Genomic DNA, 14,708 nt, shown 5'->3' with positions numbered 1-14,708 from the left:
AAGCAGATAGAGATGTGTTGAAAGACAAAATTTTGAAGTTGCAGATGATAATTGCTGAGTTGAGATCTTGCGATTCAGAAATACTAGATTCAATGATTAAGGGAAAAGACGCTGAAGATGATCTGGAAACAGAGGTTATAGGCTGCGAAGAATATTCAGATGAGTTTATCACGCTTAATCGCCGGGTGAAAGAGAATATAGATAATGCGGTTGACCGTAGAGTCAATACGATTTCTAACACAGATAGTAGCATAAGTGCTTCTAATGAAAAACGGTACAAGTTGCCGAAAATTCAAATTAAAAAATTCGATGGACAATTATTAAGTTACCTTACATTTTGGGGTCAATTAAAAAAGATCCATGAGGATAAGGAGCTTAATGACGTTGACAAATTCCATTATTTAGCTCAATCAATGTTACCCGGAACTCAGACTAGTGAGTTGATAGATAGTTATCCTTTAACGGCTGAAAATTATCCGAAAGCCATTTCGGCGTTTGAGGAGCGTTTTGGAAACAAGGAAATTTTAACTGAGATATACGTGAGGGAATTGTTAAAATTAATTATCTAAAATGTACGCTTACAAGGGAAGGGTCGGTTGCCGCTAGTGTCACTGTTTGACAAAATTGAATAACATCTCAGATCTCTAGAGTCTTTAGGCTTAGCCCTGGATACTAATGTTTCCTGGTTATATCCCATGGTCGAGTCTTGTCTGTCTTCTGAGATGCTTCGAGTATGGCAGAGAAGCGTTTTGTTCAGTAAAGAAGGATCACGTCTCACAAATCTCCTGGAATATTTGCGTAAAGAGGTCGAAGGAGAGCAGAGAGTTAAACTAGCCAGGACTGGATTTGAAATTCCTTCTACTTCGCGCAATGAACATTCTAAAGATGTAAAAGTTAAGACCAAAAAAACCAATCGCTAGCGCAGCAAGTCAAGTTGCTGTCAAAGAACAAAAATGTGCTTTTTGCGGAAAATCTCACGAAAGCAAAGAATGTTTTACAGCTCGATCGATGAGCTTAAAGGAAAGATTAGACAAATTAAGAGAACTAAAATGCTGCCTCCGCTGTCTTAAACCAGGGCATTTTGCAAAGAAGTGTCCACACTTTATTCAATGCTATTTGTGTAGGCGATCTCACCCTATAATTTTATGCCCGGAGGTATCAGAAAACAATGCTGACAATAAGGAAAACCGAAACGAGTCGGTAATGGTACAAAGTACAATGACCTCTCCCTTATGTATGAATGAAGTCACTCTTATGACGTTAATGGTTGAAATAGTTGTAGGCACTGTAAAGAAGGTGGTCAGGTGCCTCTTGGATTGTGGATCCCAACGATCTTACGTTTTACAATCCACAGTTGAAGCTTTAAATCTGAAAAGCACTTCCTCTTAGACTTTAACTCATGCGTTATTTGGCGGAACAAGGACTGAGTCAAAAATTCACAAGAGATATTCTATAGGTCTAAGCCCGGTTGGGAAAAACAAAGTGTACCAATTTAGTTTTCTGGATCAAAATACCATTTGTGGAGACATACCACGCATACCTAAAGGACCGTTATTGAAGGAATTAAAAAGACACAGAATTTGGATTTCAGATGTCGGTGAGGGTCACCCGGAAATAGAAATCCTCATAGGGAGTGATATTTATGGGCAAATACTTACTGGAGAAGTAATTCAGCTTGAGGGTGGTTTGACAGTCATAACTAGTAAACTGGGATGGACGCTGTGCGGGGAATCGAAAAGAACGATTATCCAAAGTTTTGAGGGTACCCCATCTATGTTAGTAACTAATCTTCTTATTCAAGATATGGAACCTTCCTTTATGTGGAAGTTAGAAACTATCGGCATTGCAGATGATGCGCAAAGCATTTCCAGGGTCGCAGAAGATCAAGCAGCGAAAGAGCAGTTTCTTAGGGACCTTCGCAGAACCGGAGATGGTAGATATTGCGTGAGTTTACCTTGGGCTCTAAAATTCCCTCCTGATATTCCCTCTAACTGGCATATTGCAGAAAAGAGACTCTTTGCTACTACGAGAAAATTGAGAAAATTAAATAAATTTGATGAGTATAGTACAGTATTTAACGAATGGCTAGCGGAAGATGTCATAGAAATTGTCCCAAAATCAGTAAAGAATGACGGAGGGCATTATTTACCACACCATCCAGTAATAAAATTAGGTAGCCTCATTACCAAGATTAGGCCTGTATTCGATGCGTCGAGCAAAGTCGTTAGTTCGCTTTCGCTAAATGATTGCTTGATTAAAGGTCCAAACCTTGTAGAAGAAATCTCAGCCATTCTAATGCGGTTTAGGGAAAAGGCAATTGGTGTAACATCCGATATTAGGCGGGTCTTTTTACAGATTGAGGTAGAGCGTGAGGATCAAAATTACTTAAAGTTTTTGTGGTGGGTAAATAATAGAATTGAAGTGTTTCGTCACAAGAGGGTTCTTTTTGGGTTAACTAGTAGCCCCTATTTATTAGCAGCTATGATTTCATTTCATTTGTTCCACGTTTCACCTGAATTCAAAGCTGTTGCGAATAAACTTGCCAAATCATTTTATGTTGACAATTGTGTCACGTCAGTCGATGATAACGAAGAGCTAAAGGTTTTTATGAGCCAGTCGATTACTATTATGGCAGAAGCCAAAATGGATCTTCGAATGTGGACTTTTAATCAATATGGTGATCAAGAGCTAGCAGCTGAAGATAGTGATCCAGTCTCCGCAGTTCTAGGCTTGCAGTGGGACCGACGAGGTGACAGCCTTACAATATCCGTCCAAAGAGAAATCGTTAAAAGAGACTTATCAAAAAGGAGATTATTGTCTCTAATCCATGCTGTTTTTGACCCGCTAGGTTTCTTTGTGCTCGTCATATTACATGCGAAATTAATTCTTCAAGAGGCTTGGGCAACAAAATCGACCTGGGATATGCCATTATCGGATGAACTTCAGACAAGATTTGAGAGATGGTACGAAAGGTTGCCTAGTCTTTCCAGCCTTAAATTACCTCGTCGCATAGGTCATGGAATTAAGGATTCATGGACTCTACACGTCTTCTGTGATGCCAGTCAAGCTGCTTATGCAACTGTCATTTACTTACAAAGTAAGGAAGAAGACAAAGTTTTCGTGAAATTCGTCATAGCAAAATCACGGGTATCGCCCTTAAAGAAAATAACTATTCCGCGTTTGGAGTTGCTAGCCTGTGTTCTAGGTGCACGCTTGGCAAGGTATACTTTTGAAACCCTGTGCTTAGTAGATGTCCCGATATATTACTGGACAGACGCTACTGTGGCTCTTAGCTGGATACAACGAGAGGAAAACTCGGGAGTATCTGTGAATAATAGAGTAAAGGAGATTCGGAAACTCTCGAAGCAGGAATGTTGGAGACATATCCCTGGGAAATTGAATCCGGCAGATGTGGCATCTCGTGGCTGTACGCCTGAACATTTGCGGCAATGCAATTGGTGGGAGGGCCCCGAATTTCTGAAAAGCTCTCCGAAAGAATGTCCAGACTTTGAGTTTACTCCAGACGAAAATTCTGTTGCAGGAGAAATTAAGAAGGGAGTGATTGTCAGTTTGAGTATAAAATTAGAAGATTCTGAGTAGTACAAACGTTTTTTGAGTTTTTCTAAAATAGTTCGAGTATTCTGCTGGGTTCTATGCTTTACTAATAAACTCCTAAAGAAGCCTCGTATTCTTCGGATACCTTAACAGTAGAAGAAAAAACTAACGCCGAAAGCAAAGGAAGCACTTTCAAGAGAAAGGAGATTCCGTCCATGGATTATTGGTAGTGAGAGACAACGACGGAGTCCTCAGAGTTAAAACTAAAATCATTGAACGTGGTGATGAATTCTGCTTCCTTTATCCCCTCTTGCTTCCGTCCAAGCATTACTTAACTGAATGCCTCATAAGAGAGTATCATGAAAAGAACTGTCATGCGGGAGTGCAGATATTAGCTGCTAAGTTAAGAGAGCGATACTGGATCATTTCGTCGAAACGTAATATAAGATCTTGCGTAAGTCGATGTGTAGTATGTAGGAGATTTACCGCTAAGGCTTTATTTACCCCTCCGATCCAGTTACCCCTTGACAGAATAAGAGATTCGGCAGTCTTTGAAACAACTGGAGTCGATCTTTGTGGACCTTTACTTCTGAGACCAAAGAGTAAAGCTTGGATCGTCTTGTTCACCTGCGCCGTATACCGGGCAATTCACCTGGAGCCTGTCACCTCTCTGAGTACCGAAACGTTTCTACAGGCTCTGAGACGGTTCATTGCCAGACGAAGCCGTCCTGCGACAATGTATTCAAATAACGGAACCAATTTTACCGGAGCAGACAATGCTCTGAGATGCCTGGATTGGAGAAAAATCACAGAAAACGAGTGTTTTCCAATAAAATGGAAATTCACTCCCCCCTACGGCTGCGTGGTGGTGGGGATTGTGGGGATGCTTAGTTAGTTCCACCAAGACTCTTCTCGTGCGAATTCTAGGGAGATCGTCGGTGAATTTCGAGGAGTTACTGACCGTCCTGTGTGATGTTGAATCCACATTAAACAACCGTCCTTTAACATACATCTATGATGATTCGGAAGAGCTCCTACCTCTGACACCTTCCCTGTTTTTGCAAGACATAAAACAAGTGGGGGTGCCAGATCTGGATTACATCGATTCCCAGAAACTGAATGTGCGTTTAAATTACTGCAATACGTTGAGACAAGAACTGAGAAGTCGCTTCCGCAAGGAATATCTGGCTCAACTAGTGCAGAAGGCAAGCGCTTCATGTCAAAACCTAAAGGTGGGGGATGTAGTCCTCATAGAACTAGACAATAAAAACGTGTAATGTGGCCAATGGGCAAAATTGTAAAAATATTCAGTAGTAGAGATGGGGCTACCAGAGTGGTACAGGTAAAAACAAGCAGTGGATATTTGGTAAGACCAATCAAAAAACTGTATCCACTAGAAGTTTCAACTACCAGTGATCCTGTGCTAACTCTGGCAACTGAAAACAGATCTAGATAAGGTAGACTCTTAAAACCAAGGACATGCTCATAGAAATAATGTACAATATAGACGTTTTGGACTTATATCCTCTTTTCTTTAGCAATGACTTTAATTAGAAGTTTATTCTTTATTGATCTCATTTTAGTATGATCTGTCATATATATTGTATGTTAACCGAGTTTCTTTTATGTGTTTTCTAAACTAATACATAGTACTGTTTTGTTTTATTCGTAATGTAAGAAAATTTTGTGCAATGTCTGATTTTGAGAAAATCGGGGGGGGGAGGATGTTGTACTTCTCATCATACAGCGAGGATAAGTCTGGCAACAGCTGCATGGAGAAAAACTTGAAAACTTGGCAGTGCTGGAATGGCAACAGCGGATGATATTCTACAGATTTTAATATTTTGATTTTTGAGTCGATGTTTCCTTTGCGATACTATTGCGTTAAAACATTTGAGTTTTGGGTGAATGAAATGAATACGCTGTCCCGCTGTGGATATTAGTAAAAGATAGCTGAAGAAAATTAGCTGCGTTGGAAAGGATAAAACCTTGTGTATTTTCTTGTGTATTTATTTATGTATGAAATTTGTGGTATTTTCTCCCCTAAGGTTGCGTCGAGTTCAGAATATTATGCCAGGCTTATTCACGCTGGTGCAGATAAGTTCAAATTTTGTTTATTGTGTTTATAGTGTATAACTCGCAAATATATGAATAGAATTCTATTAAATAAACATTTAAAATTCTGGAATGGTGTTTTAAAATTTTAGATGTAGAGTATTCACATTGCTATGTCGGAACCAGTGGCAGTCAGGTGTAAAGTAAAAGTGTTTTTGCTCCACGACATAACAAATTGTTAAAAAATTTTTCGTTTTCAGATACTTGTTTGCTTTTGCGACCCTGAAATTGCAAACTACAGATTGTGAGATTAAGTTTGCCATTTCTGATCGCTAAATATAACGGCCACTTTAAAAAAGAAGTACTATTTTTATATTTCATGCTACACAAAAACTGATTTTTAATTTTTTTCATAATAATCTTTCTTTTTTCATCATTCTTTGCCTCATATTCTTTCTATGCTAAAAATTCTGATGTGTACACCGCATGACTTCCTTGTACGGAATATTAAATTATACTCATTTTTTCTTGCATTTCATTAAAACTTATTGAATTGTATAAAATCTACTTCGCCGACAGCGCATAAACCACTATAGAATAAATGCATTCTTTAAAATTCACTCTAGTATTTGTTTACCATAGCTAGATTCACTTAACAGTATTATATTTCGTTCATATTATAATTCATAATGCACAAAATTTATATCATTTAAAGAATAGAATTATCTAATCGTTGCCACATGTTCTATTCAAATACTATAATAAAGCTAGAATGACGTATAAAAGATATTAAGCAAATAAAACAAAAAAGAAACAGTTTTTCACAGACGATTGAGTATTTTTCATTCAATTAATTCAGTTCTCACTTCGCGAGAAGGCAAAAATACATAAAAACTCAAAATATCTATATTAAAAATTACGAAGTAAATCTTAAACACTTATTTCCTCGAAAAAATTCCAGAAAGGATTAAGCATGATTTAATTGGCAATAATAAATGAAGGCGTTATCTTTGTTGTTTCGAAGCTAAGTTTCTCAAATTGGGAACAAATCCACCAGTCTGCTGTTTCAAATGTAAACAATCAATGGCCGCTATAAAAAAAAGGCTTAGCGGCACTTAAACAACTTTACAATTGTTGATAATTCTAAAAATATTGCATACATATTTACTAAAGGCATCAATACCTTAACCGGAAGATAAAAACAACATAATTCAATCATTTTTAAAGCAAAAAATGTACAATTTACAAACATATAAGAGTAAAGAAACTGCGATCACTGAGCCGGGTAACAGAGTGGATATATATATAAATATCTTTATATACGTTTGGTGCGGCCGATTGCAACCAAAATACGGGGTGCACATCTACATGTTATAGCAGTCCTATATACAAAATTTCAACGTTCTGAGGCTACTCGTTTTTGAGTTATGCGAGATACGTACGTACGTACGTACATACGTTCGTACAGACGCCACGAAAAATTCTCTTCAGAATTAATTTTAAAGCAGTTTTATAATTTTTTTGGAGGAAACGAGTCTTTTATTCTGTCCTTACGTATTGATATCACGTAAAAACATCGTTAAATTGCATTCGATAGCGGTCAAAATGGATATTTTCGTTGAAATATGCTGCCTGAAACTTTTCGCGATTACAATACTTCCTTTTTACTTCGTACAAGGAAGTAAAAACGACATTATCATCTTTCAAACTTTAAACTGCTACAACTTTTCATTTCTTGCATTACAAAATTGCGCATGTTAACCAAATTTAAAGCACACAATAGGCATCACAAAATCTCCTATAAATTCGTAAATGAAAGGTATGAGTTTTTCAGCACCTACTGCACAATCAATGCCATATAGTTTCAGAAAGTGTTAGAAACTTTGCCTTTCCAGTTTGTTCATTATCTGCTTTTAATTTTGTTTTATAAAAACACATAAATACTTTTAAATGTTAAGACAATGATTTATTTATTAACTTAATTTAGTGCTTGTTCATGCGATGCTGGCGTTGTTATACAACAGTTCAATTTTAAAGAAATGGACTGTACTAATTAGTATTTTATTCTACAACCTCAATCACATGCGTGCCATCTTTTCAATCGATGACTTACTACTAACAACAGCAGCAATAAAAAAACTGAGCGAGCGTTTACAGGGTTGTTGTAATGAACATCTGCGTCATGCAAGGTGCCAAGAGAAAAAAGGGACGTAATCTTACAGCTAAATAGTCCTAATGACTTAACATACCCCTCGGCATTGAAGGGTTACTTTAATAATTTCGTGCGATAATACTCATAATAACATACTGTTACAAAATGTACAGGAGCGGTGAGATAGCTTCTCCGCAAAGCAGTTGCAGGGTTGCCACATTTGGCGAGAAATCGCCCATTTGACGACAAAATTGGCGATATGCCATGGACGGATGGAGAACCTTTTGGAACGAATTCTTACCGGTTTAGCCCAGAATGTTCTCGAACACAAGCCGAAAACTATATAAACCCTGCTGGTCCACAGTTAGTTAGAGTGTGCCTCGTCGGGAGGGCGAGTGAGAGTGCCTCGTCGAGAGTGCGAGATAGTCAGTATCACAAGCGTCTATGTACAGCAGGGTCACAGCGCGGCGCGCATGCGCAATATGATCTGCGACCAATATGAGGGTTGTACCAGTTTGGCGATGATTTTGTTCATCTTCACAAAAGTCACAAAGCGGTATGTTGGCGGTGAATTTCGCGTATATCATAGCAAAAGAATGAACTTAAAACATCTGAAGTTAAAAGTAAATTGGAGTCAGAGCAAGACTATTCCTCAACAATATTAAAAATTGCATCCTTGCAAAGGGGTTAAACATAAAATCTAAACAATTCAAAACAAAAAATGATCATAGTAATACAAAGTCGAAAACTAAAAATGAAAAAAGGGAAAATATATACAAGATAATAATAATATAAAAATTAATCTTCCTTTATTGAAACTCCAATTCAGAACTCATCAGGACAATTTTTGTCTTGTCATCAACTATCTGTGAATTTTTTCTGATATTAATATAAATTTTTCTTTCTCGTAAGTTGATTTCTTTGGATTTCATTTTTGAAAATAAATAAATAAATAAAATAAAAATATTGTGTTATTTTATAAGAAAAGTAGCACAAGAGTTGCCTTTCTCCTTTCTTAATTGAAAAGATTTATTTTCAGCTGCTGCTTCATGCATAATTTCTTCTCTAATCCGTTTTATTGCATATTTTCCTGCTCTTAATTAATAGCATTCTTTACATTGCTTAATATTTATATAATGATCTAATTTTAGGAGTTATATTCTGCAAGCATCATAAACCTCTTTACATATGTGATTTGGAGAGGGTGGGAAAATTTGAAAGTTTTCTCTTTTGATGTGTATAAAAGCAATTTAAAATGAAACAAATCCTGTTGAAAATAGTAAATATTATTAACAGGTAAACAATTGGGAATGGCTTTGTATTTGAGATAAAGCATAGATAATTGTAACTGTAGTAACATTTTGTAAAATTGGAGCACATGAAATCTTCTGATACAAAAGTTTTCTCAAGAGCTTTGTGATAATACACAGGAAGCTGTATCAGATTTGATCGTTATGAATTGCACACATATGAGTGAAAAATAATGTGTATTACAGTTACATATTTCTTAAAATCATTTTGAATTATTTACTGTTTCCCATATTTAAACATGTAAATCATAATTATAAATAGAATATGTAATTGTATGTGCATCATTTATAAAAATGTAAAATCACACGAGGGAAAAAATCCTTAAGTGTGCTAAAGCTACATTGGTATGGGTTGAATATAAAAGCTCATTATGTACATGTTATATACATTTTAAATATAGTCCTCACTTATTAATTATCTACACATCAATGATGTTTAAAATATTAATAATTATATTTTGTTGATCACATAGTTTTTTTTTTTTTTTTTTTTCAACTATTATTGTAATAGACATTTATATAATGAAAGACTTTCTTAAAAGAAAAGTGGTAAAGTTTCCTTCCTTCACTCTAATTTAAAAAGATTTGTGTAGCTGATTTGTTTCATTCCTATTTTTTAATTACAAATTTTTTTACATGATTGTGTACAGATTATGTGATAATTTTAAAAGTTATATTCCTTTAAGAAGTAAGATTGGATTATTTGAATTGGGAAAGCACAAAAATGCTGTTCACCTAAATAACAGAAGAATACAAGAGGGATGAACACTAATTGGAATTATGATTTCACTTAAAACTGAGAGGTACCGAGTTCTGATAGGCTCCAATTTTAAATCTTACGTACTCTTATACTCAGCAGGTTCTATTAATGTAAATGAATGCCATATGTGAAAAATGATACAGCAATCTTCAGTAAGTTACGAGACTTTCTTGGATCACCCGTAAGATGACAAACTATAAATTACAGTTCATATGCTAACACCAGTTTAAACAGAATTTTTTGTTCTTATTCAGAAAATACAGTTAAATAAACTATATGTGAACATAAAATTATTGTGAGATTTATTCAGAATGATTTTAAACAAATAAAGAAATTCAGCCCAATTTTACTGCAGTTTTCTGTTGTTGCTGAAAGTTCCATTGCTACTAATTAGCAATAACAACAGTTACTTCATATAAGTGGAATACGTTGTGACAAAATTTTGTTTTACGTGGCAGTACATTAAACAGCTTTACAGCAGCTCTGAACATGAGTATTTCTTAATTTCTAAATCGGTAAATGTAAAAGTTTGAAGTATAATGTGAGGTTTTTCCCAATTTATATTATTACGTTAACTGTATAAGTTCCTAAGTTTTCTCTTTGTAATGGATATCCATGAAAATTAATAATGTTCCATAATGAAATTGCATTAAGTATGTTTTGCATTTGTATTATATTGTTATCATTCATAAGGGTTCTATGAGTAACACTACAATTTTGAAGTTGAATCGGCATCTTGTGGGTCATTTTTAACATTAAATTGTTAACTGAAATAAACAGGCTATGCATTTTGATACCATGATGTAATTTTTTGTGGCAAAGACCTTGAAAAACTAACTTATACATTCATTCGAAATAAAAATTCCCTAGTTACAATCCCATGTTTTAATTTATTATAGCACCAAGTTTTTCTCCACAAATTTTTAAGGCAAAGCATATTTATTTCGTTTTTATCTGATTATATTTCTCAGTTTGGCCATTACTCCCTATGTCACGTTATTAATATTATATCTTATTAAATCTTTTTTTATTTATACAAATTCAATATCTTTCACTTATGATGCATGAATGTACCAGATACAAAGGTGCATTTTGTCTTTCGAATGGTTTTCTTTTTTCAATAGCAATGTTCAAAATACGATTTGGTTTAGAATCGGCAGATTTTTGGACGACAAAGAGTCACTCATAATTATTATAAATTAAACATGCTAATTCACAGTTCCACTTTCAGTCGGATGACTTCCTAACTAAAATCGATCAACACAATGCCAAATTGGCGAGAAACGTCGCCAGTCTGGAGTAATTCCAGCAGCAGGGGAAGACGCAACACCTCCTAGAACTAACCTAGAACTGAGTTAATTCTAGGAGGTGTTGGCAGACGGCGGTCATAGAAGCGGCGGCTCATAATGCGCATTCTCGCCGCATCGTGACCTGCTGGCCGTAGACGCTTGTGTCAGTATCGAGTTGGTATCTCGTCTAGCGAGTTAATCCTTGCGGAGTCAATCGAGTTGACAGCCGGGCAGCGAGTGCCGAGTGGGTCGTCGAGTTCACCGAAGGAGTCTGTCTGTTAGTGTATCGCGGTTAGTGCATCGTCGAGAGAGCGTGTTGAGCTCCGGGAACGACTGAACCGAAGAGTCGGGAACTGTGCTCTGAGTGTCGTCGAGTGCATCGCGAGTTGTAGCGTGGAGAGTCTCGAAAGTACGTGGAGTTCCGAGAACGACCAAGCAGAGTCGGGAGCTGTACTCTAATGCTTTGCCGTGAAGCTGTCTCTACCGTGATAGCCTGATAACCTGGAGGCTGTTCCACTGATGGTGTCAGCGTGTTTATAGTAGTTCACTGACGACTGTAAACTTGTTTTGGAGCTGTCCTGACAATACTGGCCAATAAAGTGTGTTTCGATACTTCATCAAGTAGTGTTGTCGTTATTCACTCCAAATCTACAAACCCCTTACGAACGCAAAGGAACAAAATAACGTAACAACTAGTGTCAGAAAAAGAAAAACATAACAATACAAAATTGTACAATTACAACCTTATACAATAAAGCAATACGAATAACATATCTTAATTCAATAGAATAATATTCAATTTTCAATACAAAATATTTTACACAATACAAGTTACAATACAAGTTTTATAATAATAAGCTAACACAATTAACTTAGGAAGCTTCTTCGTGGGGTAAATTGAAATTTTTGTAATTCCACGCTTAATGATGTCTTTTGCTGCATGTATTTCTACTACTCTAACCGTCAACTCCAGGAAAACGTCTTGTAATGCGCCCTAACGCCCATCTACTGACAGGAAGCTCATCCTCCTTAACTAGTACTAGCATACCTATTTTAATATTCGTTTGTTCTACCTTCCATTTTGAACGCTGTTGTAGTGTGTTTAAATAGTCCCTATGCCAACGATTCCACATCAATTGGACAAACCTGGTAGTTCGTTTCCATCTTGAGAGTCTGTTTTCAGGTCGGGTTCTACTATAGCATTCAAGGGTCTTCCAATGAGAAAATGGCCTGGTGTTAAGGCCTCTGAATCATTTACACCGGAAGATAAGGGAGTAATAGGGCGAGAATTTAAAACAGACTCTATCTGAATTACTACAGTTAATAACTCCTGGAAAGTCATCCTTGCATTACCTACTGTTAAGTTAGAATACAGCGCCACCTATTGGATAAGGAGAGAAACGCTCACTTGGCCATCTGGATGCCAAATCACATGCCAAAGCATGTATTAGAACTGAATTTAGTTAATTACTGTCAATAAATTTATTTGGTTCATTGCTATACAGTCCACTCATTAGTTTAGAATCATAGTACATGGTCATAGTAGCCGTAGAAATGAACAAAATGCTGGCATGAGATAGAAATAAAACTTCGTTAAAAGCGAAACTAACTAGGTTAGAAAATGTAGTGAAGGAATATAATGATAGTTCGAATAAGAACGAAATTCAAATAAAGTATAAATCCCTTCAAAGCATTCCAATGGATATTAGAAACTTAAGGAATAGATTTTTCGAAAGCGTTGATGAAAAAAGATGTCACAGCCATCGATGAAGAAATCGCCGAAATGGAACAAAGAACGGAAGTTCTAGAGGTAAGAATTATGGAAATTCTATCATCTATCGCTCATTCTGAACATGAAAATGATTCTAATAAATTTGATTCTAAAGTATAAGTACGTTTGCCAGAATTACCAATTCCTAAATTTTCTGGTAGCCGTAGAAATGAACAAAATGCTGGCATGAGATAGAAATAAAACTTCGTTAAAAGCGAAACTAACTAGGTTAGAAAATGTAGTGAAGGAATATGATGATAGTTCGAATAAGAACGAAATTCAAATAAAGTATAAATCCCTTCAAAGCATTCCAATGGATATTAGAAACTTAAGGAATAGATTTTTCGAAAGCGTTGATGAAAAAAGATGTCACAGCCATCGATGAAGAAATCGCCGAAATGGAACAAAGAACGGAAGTTCTAGAGGTAAGAATTATGGAAATTCTATCATCTATCGCTCATTCTGAACATGAAAATGATTCTAATAAATTTGATTCTAAAGTATAAGTACGTTTGCCAGAATTACCAATTCCTAAATTTTCTGGTAAATATAGCGAATGGAATAGTTTTAAGCTTCAATTCGAAAACATCATAGCAAATAACACGCAATTAACAGAAGTTCAGAAACTCTACTATTTAAAGGCTGCATTAACTGATGAAGCAAAAAATCTTGAAACTGTTGATGATATTTTTAATTCTCTATTTAAAGCTCTTCAAGATAGGTATGAAAATAAAAGAATATTAATTGAGACCCATATAAAGTCAATAATGGATTTACGTACTTTAACATTCGAATCGTCTAAAGGAGTAAGATATGTAATAGCTAATGTTACTAAAAACGTTAGGGCTTTGAATGTTTTAAAATATGAGAAAAATAATTTATCCGACATTCTGTTATTAAATATAGTACTTCAGAAACTAGATTTTGAAACGCGCAAACAATTTGAACTAAGCATTAATGCTACGGAAATTCCTACGTTTGATGAATTAATTTCGTTTTTAGAGAAAAGATGTCAGTTATTGGATAACATTAACCGTAGTACTAATAAAATGAAATATCCGTTAGAAAAAAGTTTGAAATAAAAGGCTCTGATGGCTAAAACCGATAGTGTTTCGATTTATGTTATATGTAAAAATAATAATCATCCACTGCATAAATGTAATTCATTTTTTGAAATTAAATCCAAATCAAAGATATGAAATAGTTAAAAACCATAAATTGTGTTTAAACTGTCTCAGTAAGGAACATTTAATCGCAAAATGCGATTCTAAGTTCAGATGTTCAGAATACCATAAAAAACATTATTCATTAATCCATCGCCTGCTCAGAAATGGCGCCATCGAACAAAAGTTAGACAAAACAAAAAACGGAAGCAGCGAGTGACGAAATTATAAACAAGAATGCAGATGTATCTAATAAAAATCAATCAAGTTGTCTTTTGACACGAAGAAAAATGTGTTATTAGCGACAGCAATAGTATATATTTGCAATTCAGAAGGAAAAAGAATTCCACTTCCGCAGTACTTGATAACGGCAGCATGAGTTGTTTCCTATGTGAAGGAGTTGCTAATTTGTTAAATATAAAGAAAGAAAGAATTTATGCATCTGTATCCGGAATTAATGAGAACGTTATAAATATTAATTATCAACCAGATGTACAGATTTCGAATAAGGATTTAACATATGTAAGATCAGTTAATTGTTTGGTTATTTCTAAAATAACCAATGTAACTCCATCAAGGAGTTTAGACGTGCGGTCATTAAATATTCCCGTTGATATTGAATTAGTAGATCCGCATTTTGGAATACCTAACAA

This window comes from Stegodyphus dumicola, chromosome 7, assembly GCF_044657685.1.
Source record: "Stegodyphus dumicola isolate Sdum_Otavi_A_Nest chromosome 7, ASM4465768v1".
Lineage (NCBI taxonomy): Eukaryota > Metazoa > Arthropoda > Arachnida > Araneae > Eresidae > Stegodyphus > Stegodyphus dumicola.
This window is presented reverse-complemented; position numbering follows the sequence as displayed.